Source organism: Eptesicus fuscus, chromosome 13 (genome assembly GCF_027574615.1).
Source record: "Eptesicus fuscus isolate TK198812 chromosome 13, DD_ASM_mEF_20220401, whole genome shotgun sequence".
Classification (NCBI taxonomy): Eukaryota; Metazoa; Chordata; class Mammalia; order Chiroptera; family Vespertilionidae; genus Eptesicus; species Eptesicus fuscus.
In genome coordinates this window covers 71,872,835-71,893,224 of record NC_072485.1, presented here as the reverse complement: position 1 = coordinate 71,893,224, position 20,390 = coordinate 71,872,835, and positions in this window count along the sequence as shown.

The following is a 20,390-nucleotide window of genomic DNA, read 5'->3' as shown; positions in this document are numbered from 1 at the left end:
GTAGAATAATAGAGGGGAGTGTTTCCTTTTCTCTCCTGACAAAAGACACGTCATGTCCCCATTAAAGTGTCTGCCGGAGTCCACTTAGTATGGACACGTGAGGAATGGATGCCACAGAGCCAGGAAAGGTTAAAAGTTTCCTGGAATGAAAGAAGCCAATTGTATTTTTGCAAAAAAGAAAAAGAACACATTAAAAAAAAAAAAAGAACACATTTACAACAGCACCCTCCCTTTTATTTTCTTTTACCTACTATACCTCCTTCATATTATTTTGTAATTTGGGGGCCCCACATCTATTCAATGGGTACAGGAGGATAAAATAAGAAAAATTGCTGAGTTGATGAGGATTCCTTTTTGTGTGACAGCTCCTTACAAAACCAGGAGCAGATTGATAAAGGGGAAAGAGACGGTCAGTTTCCCTCCCAGGTAGAACTAACTAACTGCTTGTTCAAGAGCAAACCATTCCTTTCTATTTAGCCAGATTTCTGTCCCCCAATTGCTCACTAAATCATGAAATTGAACATTTTTCCTGCAGATACAGTTTTCCGAAGTCAATATGTAATCAATGCATGCTAATACAGTCAAGCTATTCCTTCCTCCTGCCTTTCTAACCAAAGTCCCACTAATATTGGCAATAACAGCAATGTTGGACATTTATGCAGCATGAAGGGTTCCAGAAAGATTTCACCAATTACTGTGAATAGAGTTCTGATGAGCTGCAGCTACTTGTGAGGCAGAAGGTGAATAAGCAGAAGCACCACGTTGCAGAGAGAGATTATGCCAAGTGTATGTGCCAGACACACCCTCTTTTAAAATCTGTAAAAGATTACTCATGCCCACACAGAAAAAATCAGGCCTTTTACTTTAAAACACCCAAAATATATTATTGGAAGTCTAATGATATTGAGCTGCCTGAGACACTGAAAGGCTGGAATTTATACTTCCATGGGATTCCATTTTGGAGATGATTATTAACCATCTGACTTACTTTCATACCAACTGGGAGAATGGAGACACAACAGGGAATTTTAATATTCTTGATATTTTAAATGTGCCCATATACTGTAAGAGGCTGGCTAGGGGTCAGGAAAACATTTGAGTTTAGAGAATTTCAACTTAATAACTAAAATATTCCCCTACAAACAGAAAACAATAGTTTCAATATGATTTAAATACCTACTATTGAATTCCCTTTTATTAAAAGCAAAACAATAACAATGCCAGTGGCAGAAACCCAAAACACTTGTAGATCAGAAATATTATTCTCCTTAGAAGACTCTAAAAGCTATATTTTACTAAAAATTTATGTAGCATCTTCAGATACCTTGATTATTCACAGATACTTCAATAATAACAATATGCAATAAAGTCAACATACTATATCTTGATTAACTTGAAAGCAATATCTTAAATGTATGGACTTACCCAAGCTGCACAAAAATCTGGTTTCGCTGCAATTCAAGTATTTAAAGGTTGCTACAATTTGAATATTCAATTGAGCATGTGTAGGAGACTGGTTGCTGAACCTATTTGCTTAAATCCATCCAAGGCTAATGAATATTTTCTTTTTTCATCTTAGCCTGTGAAACATTGGGCTGTCCTGATTTACTAGTATATTCCCTAAGGAAGCCAAAGGCTTTCCCTGTTAAGAGAGTATCATGTATAGAGTTCCAATAAGGCAGTGTTGTTTATTCTTGCACATTTCTATAAAAATCAGACAAAGTATATCTGTTAAATAGGGAAAGATAAAAAGGTTTTGAGTTCCAGGGCAGAAGGGAAGACAAAAATTTTTGTAATCATCTTCTAAACAGATGTACATTGACTCTTTAAGGCTAAATAAAACCTAACAATTCTAAAATCTGCATAATACAGTTATAAATATAAATCTACATGTAAATTCCAGTTTACGGTTCCCCAGAGAGACACAATAAAGAACTCTCACAGTAAATAAGGTATATAAATAACCTGAGGATGTTTTAACCTGGAAAAATAAACTACCTAAATTTTTCTTTTTGTGTGTGTGCAATGAAATGTGTGTGTATGTGTGTGTACAGTAGTTAAATATCAAATTATTAATCGCCCCAGTGGCAGAGGGCATATTGTATAGGTTTTCATATATTTCATCTATGAAATGAATAAAGTAAGTACTATATATGAAGGATTGAATAAGGTGAGATCTATCACCTCCTTGATGAAGAGGCATGACCTCTTTCCAGGGAAGATGTATTGGAGCTCATCAAAGCTTATCTGCTGTATTGCTGGACTTTTAATTTTTTTGAGATTTTAAAAGCATACATTCCTTTTAAAATCTCAAAAAAAATTAGAAGTCCAGCAATATAACGGATTCACAAAATATTATTAATTGATAAACGTTTCTAAATGCAGTACCTAAGAGAAAATTTGCATATAGTCAAAATTATGCTTGAAGTTTGTATATTTATGGCTCTTTATTTTGTGAGTATACACACATAGACACTCTAAAGAAATGGCACAATATGGAGTCTATAATGTATATATTATACACACACAGACACACACATATTTACAAGTAAGTATTCCATATTTTTATTGGACTATAAAATTACACCATTTAAATTATCCTAATATAGTGAAAATAGTGAATTTATATTAGTATTATGCAACTATAATGCAAAAAGTTTATCTTAAATAATTTCCTGATTTCTATAAAGAATACATATTAGTTTGCTAATGTCAGGAATATTCCAAAGTCCCCAGACTCATAGAAACATGAATTGACATGTTATATGAGCAAATTGTTAAAAAATATTTTATACATTATGTTTTAAGTTGTACTTTAATCTCAGATTTACATTTTCTGCCTTTATTCTGAATGGAAACATTCAGGTTTTTCGTATTGAATGATCTAGATATGGAAAAACTTTATGCAAATGAACATGTCATATAAGCTCAGAAAACTACTGATAGGGAAAAATTGCCCTAGAAAGCCTAGTTCTTGTTCTGGTCTGCTATTACCTACTTGTCTGCCTACAGCAAGTTATAGATACCCTCCAGGTTTCATTTCTTCATTTACAAAATGAATAGTCTGAACTAGACAATTAGTCTTTAAACTGTGCTTATGACATATTACTGAAGTTCTTAAGATGACAAAGCTCCATTTTTTCCCTACTTCCCAATGCTGTTCATCATCAAAACCACCATAAATCTACACATAAGCCATAAATCGAAATATTTATAACACTATACCAAAATAATTATTAAAACGATCTATTTTCTATCATGTAACCCACTTTGTAGTCAACAAAGCTGAATTTTTCTAGCCATATCCTGGTTTCTAAATATAATAGCGCACAAACAAAAATCTTGGTTAGAATTCAACACTTCCTGCGGTTTATTCTCCTGCCTGAAGTCTCAGCCTTGTTTACATCATAATTGGTTTCTGTGGAAATGATTATGTCATCAACAAGATATCTGAATTCTGCTGCACATATTTTAATGGGAAATAAAATGAAAAGCAGTATAATAAGCAGAACAAATTTAGGAATTACTATCTATGACATTGGGGGTGGAGAAAATGATAGTTTTAAAAACTTCAGATCATCAAGTGATACCAATATTTAAGTAGTATGGACAGATAAACATAAAGCAAGCTGAAACTTTGGATGGATTCTTATTCTTGCCTCAGAGATGGGAAGGTTTGCAGTCCCTGGAAACTGCAGAGCAGGAACATTCTGGAATGCTTTTGCAGAGCAGCATATGGTTAGAGGGTTGCTTGGGAATATTAGTAGTTTCTTTGGCAATATAGTACCTCAAAGACTGCTACAGATTCGTTACTGAATATAGTTAAAAGCTGCTCAAATTATTTTATTGAATGGTATTTAACTTCAAGCATTTTGGAATATTTGGAAATGTATGCAACAAATTTGAAGAATATTCATTTGCCAAATTAAGGCCATTTGAACAATATTCAAACTATTTTGACCTGAGTGAAATAAAGAAAAGAAAAATTATTCTTGTCACTCCTGTTACTCATTCATCAAATAATTAATCATCCTCCATATAATCAGAAAAACATATGGTGATGTTAAGCCCCAAATCTATTAATCATTGTTCCAGGTACAGGGCCTATAAAAATTAAATATGGTGTAATCTCTATGCTCATGATATCACTCTATATTGCAAGGAGACATAGAGGTAAGCTAATAATACAGGCAGTAAGATCCTTTCTGTGGTTCCCACAAATGACTTCAAAAACACTGAAAATCAAATATCATTGCTTCTGGAAATATGTAGGGTTAAGTCTCATTGAAAGACGACTAGACCAAAGAGGTAAATGTTGAGCAGGGTCTTGAAGGATGACTAGGTGTTTGTCCACAAGACATGCAGCAGATCCCAGCTGGTGTTGCTCAGGATTTAGTGTCAACCTATGAATCAGGAGGTCAGGGCTCCATTCCTGATCAGGGCACATGCCCAGGATTATGGGCTTGATCCCCAGTAGGGGGCATGTAGCATGCAGGAGAGCTGATTAATGACTCTATCTCTCCCTCTCCTTTCCTCTCTGAAATCAAACACACACACACACACACACACACACACACACACACACACACACACACGTGTGCACAGAAGAATAAATTGCAGATTTAGGGGCCTTAAAGTATAAAAACAAACATGGGATTGGAACATTTAGGGTGAAAAAACACAAAAAAAGATCAGAGATGCTTTTGCTAAGACTAGAAGTCTTTTTATGGGAAGAATAAATATAATAATTTATTCAATAATGGAGTTGGATGTGGAGGAGTAATACTCCCTTATGAAATGTAGAATAATGTAGAAATGTTAAAAACATGTTAAGGGCCATTAATTTAGAGTTTTTTTTTTCCCATCTTTTCCAACCCTTTGCTTTTACGTGTACTACCAACTGGTATCTCGTGTCCCCACTCCTGCTTTAGATGCTAAACAAAGCTACAGTGAAATCAATGAACTCCTCACTGTCCCTGATGTCCAAAGTCCAGCCAGTGGTGGGCGTCCCCCACTCCTTTCACTGCTCCAAGTTTTTCTGTGTAGAAAAATTGCTCACGCTAAACCAAAGGTATGTTGCAAGAGCCCATTTTGAATGGGAGTGCTCTGATGGTGTAGAGATTATGTACTAAGTTCATCAGAAGTAACCACTTCATTGAAAACAAAAGAAAGCTCAAATTGAATGGGTATAATGAAATGGGATATATGATAGCTCACACATGAAGGAGATCATACTTGGGCAGGGTTCAGAACTGATTGATATAGGAGTCTCCTCCACCCTTCATGCTGAGGTCCCCATTATGAGGCATGATATGGACTGAATTTAATATACTGAAGCTCTAAACCCCAATGTGAGAGTATTTGGAAATGAGGCCAGATCTCTCATGATGAGGTTAGTGCCCTTATCAGAAGAGATACCAGAGCTTGCTCTCCAACTCTCCCTGCCATGTGAGAACACAAATAGAAGGTAAGCAAGCCAAGAGAGTTCTCATCAGAGACCAAACATGTTTGCACCCTGACTTTGAACTTCTAGCCTCCAGAATTGTGAGAAAATAAATTTCTGTTGTGCAAACCACCTTGGTTTGAAAGCAGATACCAATTTGATTTATATCTTTCCTTTGTTCCCATGGGTCCCACAAACAAGATGTTTATTTCTTTTCCTAATACCCCCCACTCTGGAACCAACCTATGACAAAGAGAATGAAATTATCATGCTTGATATCTATTTTTCTGCTGTAGTAGAAAGGTTGTGGAGAAAAAAATTACAGTCTATTCTGAACCACCAAAAAAAGAAAAACTGGTTGGAATCACCAATATTGCTACAAATAGTACATTTATCTCACTCTATTAGGAGAACCTCAAACACAGATTCTCTTTCCTGGCAGATCCCCAGAGATCAGATATCCTATCCCAGACCATGGACAGCAGGGACAGAAACACATGAGAAAGGCATGCCTCAGCAAACTTGTGTCTGGGCCCTTGTAACTCACAGAGACTTTTTGTTGGGTTCTGAGTAATAATCTACACTAATAAAAGAGAAATATGAAATTGACTGTCACTCTGTGATGTCCACCACCCAATCAGGAGTGAGTATGCAAATTAATCCAACAAAGATGGTGGTGGCCCCGCCTCCCAGCTGCTCCGGGCCTCTGGGCAGCACACATGCAGGTACGGAGCGGGTGGGCGGGGCAGTACACCTGATATGAAGGGATGGGTGGGGGGCGGGGGGAGCTACAGGAGCAGTGCTCAGGCTGGAGCAAAGACAGAAGGCTGCGGCCAGAGCGAAGACCTGGGTCCCGGATGCTGGAGGAAAACCAGTGCTGGCAGCCAGGGAAGGGAGGCCCATTGCACGAATCTTTGTGCAATGGGCCTCTAGTTTTTAAGGATAAGATGACTATTTATAACATTATTTTTGCCTTCCGGTAAATGCATAAATGATAAATTTGATTCTCACAAACCCCTGGCAAGAGAAAAGATTCAAATACTTCCATTATTATCTAGTCCTTTAAGAACAAGGTGGGAATTAAATGAGGTTTTGAAATAGACTCCTCAAAGGTCCCTGAGCAGACATAACTGGTGCCACATTCTTCCTGCCCCCCTCCCCCCATCTATAGGTAACACAGATTAAAGCAATTATTGCTCATTAAAACAAACAAAAGAGTTATTAAATTCATATTTTAAATGAAATTTATTATAAAATGTTATATACTATTAAAATAATTGTAAAACATGTTTATATTTAAAATATATTGTTATAAAATATATAAAGATTTAATATTATTAAAAGCATAGTTTTAAAATATCAAAAACAACAGGTTAATCATCTGGAATTGATGTAATGTACCTGCTTTGGCATTTTAACTAACAAATTTTAAAACACTTTTTCAACTGTCAGACTCTGTTCTAGGCACTTGGAGACCTAACAGTTACTACTACAAATCAAGAGAACATAGAATCATCATGTTTCATTAAAAAATCCCACAAATGAGGTCTCAAAATACTATTTGGACTTGGGAGAACCTAACAGACTCCTGCTACAATCCCAGTGAGCAATGAAGGCCAATCTCATACATCAAAAGGCAAGTTAGTAACAATGAAGGTTGGAATCCATTTCTCTGTTTGCTATTAATTATTTTTCACACTAGCACAATATATTGAAAGAAAAAGATTTTTTGATTGGTACATTTATTATTTATAAAATATTCATAAAGCCTTACTAAAAGTCATTTATCATATATGCTATGCATTTGCAGGATAAAAGTAAGTGATTGCATAAATGCTTTTTTGTTATGGAGATGGTTTAATAATGGATGCAAGCTAAATACTACATGAGGCTGTCACTACTGTTCTGTCCTTCAGATGCCCTGAAGGTCATTGAAATGAACAAGGTTCCTGGAAATAAGAATCAAGTGAAGCAGCCCTTTAGTGAAGCACAATACATTTTACTCTCAGGACGTTTATCTAAATATTGATATTCCATCTTGAGTGTTGTGGATTTGGGATTTGGACTGAGACAAAAGCTCAACAAACATGCAAAGAAAACTAAAAAATAATTAACTAAGTAAAAAGGCTGGGCAACACAGCCTCGGATTCTGGTATTTGAATATACATACATCCTTTCTAACTATATACTCATAACATAGATCACCTGATTAGAATGTAACACAGGTTCTCTCAGAATAGTAGAACTTTTTTCTTAGTTTCTAGTAAGACTATTTATATATAAAAATATTGAAACTTAAAGGAAACATAAACATAGACTTCATTTAGCTCAACCTCCATCCCATTCCTTTCCCTTATATAGCAGCATTTGTTAAACTATCAAGGCCCATTTATTTTTCCCATTACTGCGGACTGCCATTTTCATAAAATATTATAAAAATGAATTAGGAAAAGAATAAAACAGAAAACAAATACATACAAAGTGCAAGACAACACGTTTTATTATTAGATGCAAAGAATATAAAATTGTTCAATCAAATTGCTGGAACATTTCTAAACACCTGCATTTAATTTTTGTACTTATGTTTGTGGACTGATTTATTTTTGTTACTCCTCACCCAATGATATTTTTTCCATTGATTTTTAGAGAGACTGAAAGGAAGGGGTAGAGACAGAGAGAAACACTGATATGAGAGTAACACATAGATTGGTTGCTTCCCACACACGCCCCAACTGTGTTTGGGGATCCAGTCTGCAACTGACTTATGTACCTTTGACTGGAATCAAACCCCAGGACCCTTCAGTCCACATGCTGATGCTCTGTCCACTGAGCCAAACTGGCTAGGTCTAGGGACTGGTCTTAAGTTCATAGACTGTCACTGGTCTGTGGTCTGTACTTTGAATAAGGCATCTGTAGACTACCTCTCTGAACATACGTGGTTGCTGTTTTTAGTACCATACATGACCCTAACAAAGACAGGGGACTTACCAAGGACAAAGAAAACTTGTTTTAGAAATCTACTTGTGAGAAAACAAGCCAGATTCTTATTGTATTATATGCCTATTTTATCCTTAATCTGAAAGTTCAAGACAATAAAAATTAAGACATGAAACATAAATGAAAGTTATAGATATATAAAGGCATAAAATATAAGCATTTGAAGATTACTGGTATATGGTTGTATATTTAGAAAATACCAAAGAATTCACTGAAAAATTAGAATTAAGGGACATATTGGTATGTTGCCAATTAAATCATGAAAAATGTCAATAGCTTTTCCTTATATCAGCAATAAGCAGTAAAACTATAATGGTAATTAAACCTGCCAGTGTGCATTCTTATTACATTTCATCTTGTTAGATTTAGCACATTGCTCAATTTGGTGAAGATATTTTTGGTTCTTAAATTTGTCAGCCAACATATTCCATATTCATATTCATAGCCCTTTATTTACAACATTGGTAAGCATGTCTCTACAACTTAATTTCAGTTATTGTATGTCCAAAAAAGAAAAATGGAGCAATCTATAAAAGGAAGCATTATTTATCTCTAAAATAGCACACTGAGGGAACAAGAGTCACATGACTATCTGGTTAGTTCTTTAATGATTCCACAGTGCTCTGGCTTCAGGGCATGTATTGCACTCCCAACCTTCCCCCAAATGCAGGTCTCCCATTACATAGGGGTCAATGAATTGGGCTATCAGGGCTTTACCACTGAGAGAAAAAGGATTCAATCTCATGCCTTAGGAAGGACAAAGCTTTGTATGAAAAAGCAGATATTTTTATAGTATTAATTATATTTGCCCTAAGGGCTGACTCATTATATGAGAGCAGGTTAGAGAGGTATTAGGTACATCATAAATTCTGAAATTATATTACATGCTAATAATAAAATACGTATGGGAAAAAGTTCTAGAATTGATTCTACACATTATTGGGGGAGCAGTGAAGACTCTTAAAAATACTGCTTCATGTCCCCTTTGCAGGTCAATTTTTCCTAATAAGATAGAAATCCATTTCATATTTCTAGGATACCTTATCTTATAATACAACCCTTAAGTGGGATAGGGATGTGTCTCATAGGTGTTAGAAATAATAATAATACAATATTAAAGGTTTGACTTTGTATTAAGACTGAAATTTGATTGCCAGCTCCAATATTTCCTTGCTACCTGTACTAGGGAAAGTTTTACTCTCTGAGTTTTACCTCCCTCTGTACTAAAATAAGTGGAATAATATCTACTTTAGGAGTAAATGAGATAAGTTATTGAAAAAAACTCCATAAACAGCCATTATTGTTATCTCATCCACCAACATGATCTTTATCATCATGCCCATCTCTACATACTTTCTCATCATCACAACCATGGCTCCATAATCCCACTAGCTGTTTGATCTGGAATAATCCCTTGGTTTTCCCAACTTCCTTTGCTTAAAATTTTAAATAAAGGAATTGTGGTAGACTTGTTTGTATTTATAGTTGTTAGTATAAAAATTAGATCCTCTAAGAATCATGTACATTTAATTGTACCTAATTGATACAATTCACCTATGCACTTAGGAATTCACCTAGTTGTTTTTGTTTGTTTGTTTGTTTTAATGCCTACTCACCTGTCTAGGCAGTCTGACCTGAAATTTGATAAACTCTGCACTAGTTATTTCAAAGACATACTTCAGACCCCAAATTTTGAACCCATAGTTATACAAAACATAATCTTCACTATATTAAATAAACAACTTTGTTTAAGGTGTTCGTGAAATTATATAATGCTATGTAGTTACTACTGATGGTATTTTGTACCTAGTATAAATCATGCTGTATTTGCCCTTTCCATGGATACAGTAATATTTCCATTTATTACTATGGGGAGTGTAATAGCCAAGGCTGAAGAACTATTTTTATCTCTTTGATAGATCAAAAAAAAATGGGCATATTGTGAAGATGACCAAAACTATAGAAATGTCTAGCATTCAAGAGAGTAAAATGACCAAGAATTGGGAAACATATTCACACACTCATGTACACATCTATTCATTTGCTGTCTTAGAAATAATATATTTTAGATTTGTAAACAAAATGATAATACTATCAAAAATGACACATTTAATTAAATACATCTAGTGCCAAAATGTCCTCAAAGGTTGGCTGCTTTTAAGAATTTACTGTGGAAAGGACACTGCAGTAGGAGATAAACCTGCTGGTATTTTTGTCATTTATCTGTGGGCTCCAATGAAACTAGAAATTCTATCTCTTTTGACAGTCTAATCTTTCCCAATGCATAGTGTTTCTAGAATTCTAAAATTGAATTGAGGGAGAAGAATATTTCCACCTGTTTTCATTTTCTTGTGTTTAAATGGCTTTTCAGATGGCTTTGGCTAATTGAAATAACTGTTGAAAATTTGCTTGGCATTTTTAATTCTTTCTCAATATTTTCAACCCTGATGAAAATGTTTTGTCTCAGGAAATATCTCCTTCTGGGATCTGACCACTCAACACATGAAAAATATATATTCAAAATCTTATTTGATCTATTCATCCATCTAGGTATTTATCAACTGGACACTGCCAAGGGGAACATTCCCAGTGTTCCCATTTTTATACTTTATGTAAGCTCTCTTGGCAATGAACATAAAGTACTTTTCTAGACCTGCACATAAAGTCTGCTCTATTGGTCCATGAAGTTTGTTTATATAAGACTAGAGGACCGGTGCATGAATTCGTGCATGGGGGTGGGGGGACCCCAGGAGGTTGGCCAGCAGGCCCTGAGGAGGAAGCTGGCCCTCAGCCTCCCTGGGAAAGGGGCCACATCCACTGCCACCCACCCCTGATTCCCCATCTCAGCCCAGGCCCAAAGGCTCTGGTGGGGTTGGGAGAGGAGGCAATGGTCGCTGGGCTGGGTGTGGAAGAAACAGATGCCAGATGCCGAGGGCAGTTGACTCCTGGGGAAGGGAGAGGAGGAGGCAGTTCCCATCTCCCTTCACCTCCTTCCCTTGCTATTGTGCTGCTACCCCAGGGAAGGGAGATGATGGGAGCGAGACAAACCCTTGTGTCAAGGGCTGACTTTTAGTAGATCTCAACGAGGAAGCTTCTCTGCTAAGTATGAAACCCTAACCCAGAAGAAGGTCTCTACGAATGGTTTAGCACCAGGGGCTGATGGGGGCCGGCTGGCCAACGAGGGGGAGGGGCCACGGGAGACTGGCTGTGGGAGCACACTGACCACCAGGAGGCAGCTGCTGCATTGAGCGTCTTCCCCCTGGTGGTCAGTGTGCATCATAGCGAGTGGTTGACTGGGTCGTTCTGGTCGTTCGATCTAAATGGTTGCTTAGGCTTTTATACATATAGATAAACACACCATTGGAAACATATGAGTAGCAGTAACACTTGAGAATTGTTTGTGTTTCTTGTTTTGAAATTTCTTATTTAAAATCTTTGATGCTTGAAATATAGTTTAATGTAATATCAATGAAAACTCCCAGAAGTTATTTATGTTTATTAACTGATATTATACTCATTATAAAAGAACAAGTGCCTCTTCCTTAATCCAATCAACTGTTCATTCCTACTTGGTGATAAGAAAAATAAATTTATTCTTCAACATTTTAAGGGAGGAAATAGGAATGAGAATGTGTTGTAAGAGTTGACTTAAATATTTCCCTAAAATATATTCCAACAAAAGGGCAGATGGGTAAGTGAGACCATCAACTTTGCTACTTATGTATATATTATGATTCTTCAGCATTTTTGTATTTTCTCTGTCAAATATACATGTGCAACATCACATCTAAATTATGCCAGGCTTTTGTTTTTTTTTTCTTTTTTCATATTTTCTATCAAAAAGCTTTTCTATTGTGTTTTTAACTTCCAGATGTAAGATATAATTTGCTATAATCATTTATTACCTATTTCAAATCTCACTCAGCCTAGAGTTAAGACATGTCATCATTTAAGATGAAGTGAACTGGCCAAGAGGCACAAAGCAATTTAATTCCCCAAGAAGAGTATTCATTATTCTTGACTCTTTTATGGTTATTAGTTGTCTTGGGGTGGAAAGAGTCCTTGTAGTTAAATGATTTCCAAAACAGTTAAAGGCTAAAACAGTGACTTACTCACAGGTTACTGCCTTACCAAGCGGAATAAGGGAAGTATGTCCATATGCTCACTGTTAAAGAGAAAGAGATGAGGTTGATGGCATCTATTCTCTAATACACTTAAAAATAAGTTCTGTTCAGAATCAAAAAGGTTGGAAGAAATCATGATTGGTTCTGACAGTTGATAGACTAGATAGAGAAACATCTGTGATATATGGAAACAAATACACCGTGATTCATTTTTCTCTCTCCCAAGCCAATAGCCCCCATTTCAGTAAACGGCAATTTTATTCTTTCAAGAAACTTAGATGAAACAACAGCTAACAACAATCACGAAAACTTATCTTTCTTTTATATTCCATGTCAAGTTCATGAGCAAGCCTAGTCATCTCTATATTCAAAGCATATCAAGAGACATATTGAACTATAACAACTCAATATTTATTTTGAAGTATTCAAAATTAATTAATATTTAATTAGAAATAGCTAGAAAGTGATACACAATTGTTAGAACTTACTATTCAGTATAACTCACTGGATTACATAAGAACTATTTTTCATTTTTCTGGAATAGCCATAAAATAGGAATGAAAGTAATTGACTACAGGGGATAAGAAAAGTATGAAAGCAACTTACATAGAAACAAAATTGAATTTCCAAAAAGTGCCAGAAACTTAATATATATGTGCTTGTATCACCTCTGTCAACATTTAAAGTGAAGAAAAGGCCTGTAATACTTGATAATAAAACTCTAGAGATAATATTACAGTGTCAATAATAAACACAATAACATTAAGACAGCAAACTCTCTTGTAAGAGCAAAACTAATTTTAGCATATATCAAAAGATAGATGCATGTCGACATTGTGTTCCCATTTATTACTCAGCACGTCTCCCAAACTACCACACTCAATCCTAACAACACTATTTCTATTTCTTTATGTTACTGCCAGGTATTTGATTATATGAGCCTCTCTAGTACTTCCTCCTTTAACTACAACACTGATTTTTCAGCACTCTTGTAAATCAGCATTGAAGGAAATAGAATATAAAAAACAGATTTTAGAGTTGCGCCTAATGAATTTTTGCAATAAATGAAATAGTTGGAAATCCAAATAACATAAAAATTTCAGATAACATTGAGTTGAAAATAGTAAACACCATTAGATGGTAATCGGTTTACCATCTGGTGATATATCACTGCATTTGATTTCCTTGAAATGGTAAATAAATTTTGATCGGTTATCATTTCTCTTTACAGTCAAATCAAATTTCTATTCTTTTGATTTATCCAAATTTGATTTTAAAAATAATGGGTTTAGAAAGTTTTAGAAAATAATTCATTTTCAAGTTCCAAGGGTTTATAAATGAAAAGCAGTGAAGAAAAAAGAAAAAACCACATGTAGAATTCAATACTTTTTTCATTTTTTTTTTTTTCATTTTAGCAATCAATGAATGACCCAGGGACTATGGAGGCAAGGGAAAGCTAACTGTAGAGCACAGAACTTAGTCAGATGTCTTAAATGAAAACTTAAGGGCATCACATCAACCAGATGTAGGAGAAAGGTGAAAGTGTGGTGGGGAAAATAAAAGTGAGGGGAAGGTGGGGAGGACACATTTCATTGACTTGACTATTCTGTCCCAGGCTAGTTAGCCCAGTGCATGTCTACACTACCAACTCAATATTAAGTGGAGGAGAGAAGATCAAGAATAAGGGAATTTTGGAGGATTATTGAGGTTTCTATGATTTTTTCCCCCATGACACCTTGGGGGATGACACACACTTTAGAAATGTAAGACGAAGACTAAATAATCCTTGTTCTTTCATCCCTTTCTGACACTAGTATTACTTACTTGGCCTGGTGGGTAAAGTGGTTTTGTTTGCCATTTGGCTAGCAGGGTTTATTCTAGAATTATCCCTTTCTCAAAAAGATAGTCATAAGAACAAAAAATGGATCAATAGTTGGTCAGGGATACACAAGATAAATTTTGACTCAATGGAGACATTGTTCATGGTACAGTCAGTGGTAAAAGATTCACAATTCTGCATTTGTCTATTTAATTGCATACTATAAAAGTGATTTTTACTATGTGAAAATAAAAAATCAGTCAAGATACTGGACTCAACATGCAATGCAGATTCTGATGACTACATCTAACTGTATTAAAATTGATGACATAACCACACTTAAGAGATTGGGGAAGAAAGGAGCTGACCTAAGTAACTTTGGAAGATAGTCTGTTGAGTGAATCAATAAAGCTGAAGACAAAATGGCATAAACACTATACTTTAGTTGGTAAATTTGTTTGCCATAGGTGTGCGAGTTAGCAATTCTGAAAGTAAAATGATTGCAATACTCTTCTCATATACAACTTTCCATTGTATAACTAGAGTTAAATAAATTAGTGCATACATTGTGAATAATGAGAACTAGGCTTCTAAAACAAAAAGGAGGAAATAAACATTTTTGGAATCAATAAAAAAATGAATACCTATGATAACACTCCATGCCACAATTTAAGCAAAGCTGGTTAAGGTGGTTTTGTGCAGAAACAAGGTGTACCTCTGTATTTAGTGCTACTTGGCCCCTGCTGTCACTCTGCTATTTTCCTCTTTCCTTGGGAGTGATCTCCTGACTCAGTGTCTCCAAAGAAGCACTAGCGTTTTGAAATCACTCCATTAATGCTTCACCTCAGTTGCCTGAGCAGAAAGGACTGTGGAATAGATTCCAACAGAAGAGGGAGTTTTCTCATAGTTTTACAACACTGCCAAGAATAGCCAACCTGTGTGGAGGCATTGCTGCAGCGCTGGTGAAAAGAGAAGGTGGATTCCAGAACTGCATTTCCATGTTCTCAAGTTGGGATCTGCTATTCATCTGCCTAATTACTGAGCACATCTGGACAAGTGAGTTGGTTGAGGTCTTCTTCAATGAGTCTGAACCCATGCTATTTATAATAATGAACACTTTCCCATTCTCTATTTTCCATTTCCATTAGCTGTAAAATGATTGCAATACTCTTCTCATACAATGATTTGTTGTTGTTGTTATTATTTGTCCTGGTGTAGCTTTGTTGCAGCAATTGACAAACCTAAAAATGTTTAAACATTTTAAATATTCTTGTGTGAGCGAACATCAGCCTAGTTAATGATAATTCTAATCAACTAGAAATTCAATTTGTACATATTTCTGTGTGTTTATGTTGCCTGGTCAGTCACATGACTTTATCAGCCTTGATAAAAATGATGACAGATCACGTTCACATTCAAAGGCAAGAGCAAAATTGGCTGAATGTAAAAGAGACACATCCTGAGACAAATATTTAGAAAATGATTTTCCCTATTGATATCCTAACTAAAGTTAATGCTGTAATTGCAATTTGGGAGTTAATTTTCTTTTAATAGCTGATACTTCATTTCTCTGCTCAATATGATTGTCAGAATGAAAGTCATAATCCAAAATGTCTGGAAATAAAGACCATTTTCTGTGTCCTCCAACTGTATTATGAAAGTATTTCTGTTCTTCTTTGTGCTCAGATTTCAAAAAAGAGATTACTGCAAAATGAATTATAAAGTACCTAAATTGGTTCCAACAATCGCATCTCTATTCTGGCAAATTCAGTAAATGTGTTTTATCTCTCCACTGAGATGTTTTCATTATAATAAAAAACCTGATGAAATGTCTCCTTATTAGGTCTATTATTCATCCCTTATGCCTTCCCTACCTTTAAAATAGTAACCAAAAGGGCGCAGTGAAGATCCAATTGTCGTTTCGCATTATAACATCATGTTAATCAAGTCATCCATAGGCAGTGGATTGCAGAGGCTTGGCCCTCTTACTATGCACAAGCCTTGTTGGAGCCTTTCTGGCATGTGTGTTTTAGGATTATTTCAAGCTTTAAACTAACCAATGAGAAGGAAATAAAGTTTTAAAATCTCCATGAAACATTAATTAACCCAACCTTTATTTGTATGCATTTTGGCATGGAGTGCCACCATAGAAAACGGTGTCAGCTTGCATATTTTTTCAAAAGGCATTTTCCAATTAACTGCCCATTTATGAACCTAAGGCTGTGAGTTGCATCTGGCCACCATACATACTAGTATGCCTTTCTGCTTTGGCTGAGAACTTCTTGGAATGAAAAACAAAAACAAACAAAAAACAAACATATAAGGAGAGAGTTTAAATTGATGGTGAAATCTATAGCTATGACCCTCCATGTCACAATTGCAAACATGCAAGCTCACGATAGTGTTATATTATTTATCATTTTAATTTCATGATTTTATGTTGCTATATTTTATATTGTAACATTATTTTATATTACTATGTATTTATTTTATATTTTTTCTCTTTTGGTAGACAAAAGTATAGGAACAAAAAACATTTTTTATCTTTTCTTTCTCTGGGAAATATTTGTCATATTGAGTTTCATACCTCCAGTTAATACAGAAACCTTTATTCTAAACTATGTGGGAGCTATCCCTTCCTGTACATTAAAACTTTGGTTTAAATGGAACTTCATAAAGGCTGTAAGGTGTGAATTCTTAAAATCCTGTGGCAATGTAAGCAGTCTAGCAATCAATCTGTTTCTGAAACAGGCTGGATGTACAGTTACATAGAAGAAAGTTCTTTTTTCTAAATTATTTATAGATTTGTAGCCCATCACAAAGCCTTACCTCTGACTTCATGCTAAAATTCTAAAATGTGCAAGAATTAGATATGTTTTAATATGCAATCTTGGGCAAGAGAGAGAGTTAACCATGTTTCCTTATTCCAAAAGAAATAACACTTAAAAATATTTTCATTGATTTTTTAGAGAAAAAGGAAGGGAGAGTGAAACATCATTCAGTTGCCTCCTGCATGCCCCCTATCTGGGATAGAGCCCAAAACCCGGGCATGTGCCCTGACAAGAATGAAGCCATAATCTTTCAGTGCATGGGATAACAACCAACCGACTCAGCCATACTGGCCAACTCTCTCTCTTGCCCAAATATGCATATTAAAACCTATATAATCCCTGCACAACATTTTATATTTTTAGCATGAAGTTATTTAGCTTTGAAATGAACTACAAATTTGTACCTAGTGTGAAGTTTGTATGTAGTGTGAGAAACTATGTCGCTGAGAAAACATGTGAAGGGCTATGTATTTCCTACAGGGCATGGGAAAGTGGGGTGAGATAACACTCTTGCACAAGTCCGTGATTCTGAATTACAGGAAAACCATCAGATATAAAGATAAGAGGGTTTATAATTATTGATTTATACTCTTCTGTATTATATTACTAAGTTACCTTTACAATAAGAACAATAAAAAGGGATAGTTCTATGATTTATGATTTTTTTTTGGTAAGAAAAACAAAGTGATTTTAAATTTTAGGCTCTTTTTAAAAAATGGATTCCATAGCCCTAGCTGGGTTTGCTCAGTGGTTGGAACATTGGCCCTCAGACTAAAGGGTCTCGGGTTCGATTCCTAGTCAAGGCCATGTACCTCTGTTGCAGGTTCCCCAGCCCCAGTAGGACTGTGGAAGGCAGCCAATGTGTCTGTTTCATGCCAATCTCTCTTTTTCTCTCTGTCTTTCTCTCTCTGTCTCTCTCTCTCCTCCTTCTTCTCCCCTTCCCTCTCTCTAGAAATCAATGCAAAAAATATCCTCTAGTGAGGATTAAAAAACAAAATGGATTTCATAAATTCATGAAACCTGAAGTGCGTGTGACCCTGCTATTTCTAAGAGACAGAGTCCTTTGTTCATGATATTTTCAGGAAAATAAAAATTGATTATTAAATGCATTTAAAAACAAATCTAAATATATTTTTGTTGTTTTTATAATCACTTATGTTTTAAATATTAACCTTTGTATCATTGTATTGAATCCCAGACAACTTGGTGATAGGAGCATAGGGTGGACAGCCCTCATCTCTTCCAGCTATGTCACTCCAAAAGCAATTTCTCAGCTCTGTTTCCTTCTGAGAGAAAGCGCTTCATATCCCAAATTGCTTTGGAATGAAGGGACATCAAAGAAGATGCATAAAGCATTTGAATGCTCATGTCCTAATGCTGTCACTGAGAATCACCATTTCATGCCTGTCGTGGGTTGGGCTCTGATTCTAGAGAAGCAATGTTCTCAGCCCAAAATGCTATACATTGCTGAAGGGCAGCTATTAAGTAGCAGTTCAGTGTTGCACATGGAAGAAATTTTTAATCTGACAGTAGAACAAGTAATTTCTTCTAAGATAGGGCCATGTGCGCTTTGGGGTCCTTCAACGGGGAACACATTATTTTGGATCATCATTTGCTACTTTCAATAGATTCTGAGATGCAGGCACTGAAGGTTATCATCACAGTGCAGGGAAGAAGATGGAATTATTATGTAGCTTAAACAGAGCACAAAAAGGCAAGGGTTGCTAATCGGATCCTTCACATTCAATTCCATTGTCCTCACTTGAGTAATCTTTCAGCCTAAGGCCCATTGGCCCAACAACAAAGCACAGACTAAATCATTTCCACCCATGGTCTGCTTACCAAGAATATCACATGATGCTTCCAAACACTCAGCAGCCAGCTGCCTTAGAAGTGCCCAACTGTCATGAAATTTTCACGGAAATGGAGAAACTAATACACTATGCCAAGGAGGAATTTAAATGACAAGACTTTCTTTCTCTAAGCCAGTGAATAAGACACTCAAACACTTCCCCTTGCACGAAATCACTTTCCTAAGAACTTGTCTCATAGCCTCATGGGTCATCCAGGTGCACCAATTTGTGTAACTGCCACCTGTCCACAGCGTCTCGCTCAGGGTAGTTCCCCACAGTGCACAGTCACAGCCCTTTTCTCAGACTCACTTTTCTCCATTGATCAGTCTGTGGATAGGTATTTGACCCAAATTCTTTCCTAGAATTTAAAGTGGAATAAAAAAATGGAAGATCTTTCACTGAAGCCGAAACTCTATGTTCAGAGACTTTGCACAATCATATTTCTCTTCAAGTAGATTAGAGAAAAGGAGAAAATTAGTTTTCAAATAAGAGACAAAAATAAAGCAAATGCAGAACTACAAGGAGAGATTAAAGATGGAAATGAGCTCTATTATTCATAAAAATCTCTAGTTAAAATTGTATTGAATCACAAACAATTGAATCCCGATTCTAAAGGCCAGATACAAGTTTCAATTTTTCAAAACACATTATGGAAGCATTATCCTCCCCCTGCACCCACCCCGCTCTTGTCTAGTTTGAGTTGTGCTCATCTATGTGCAACTACAAGACTTTTGACTAATATAGCCACATTTCAACAACTATCACATATTCTCCTTCTTTTATAAAATAATGGAATCTAGACTAGACTTAAATCACATATAAATGCAAAAATCTTGAGAAATTATTATGATGAGAAAAAAAGGGCAAAACAATGTGTGTGACAGGTAGTAATTTATACCATAATATGTACAATTGCTGCTTCAGTTCACTTGTCTGAAGATCCATAGACTGAAAAAGTACATGTTTTCATTAACTCTCTTTTCCCCAGTAATACACAGACATACAAGATTGCCACCAAATATCTGGTCAGGGGACTAGCCTCATATTCTCAGAAATCATGACATGCATGTCACTCAAATGAAGCCATGTGATATACCATTCAAACCAGGGGTCAGCTAATTGTGTATAACCTATGCTCCACATCTGACCTGCCACCTGTTTTTGTAAGTAAAATTTTTATGGGAACATAGAATGCCTATTTGTTTGTTATTGCATTTGGCTGCGTTAGTGCCACAATGACAGAATTGGGCAGTTGCCACAGAGAAGGTATGGGCCACAACACCTAAAATATTTATTCTCTATTCATTCACAGAAAAAGCTTAC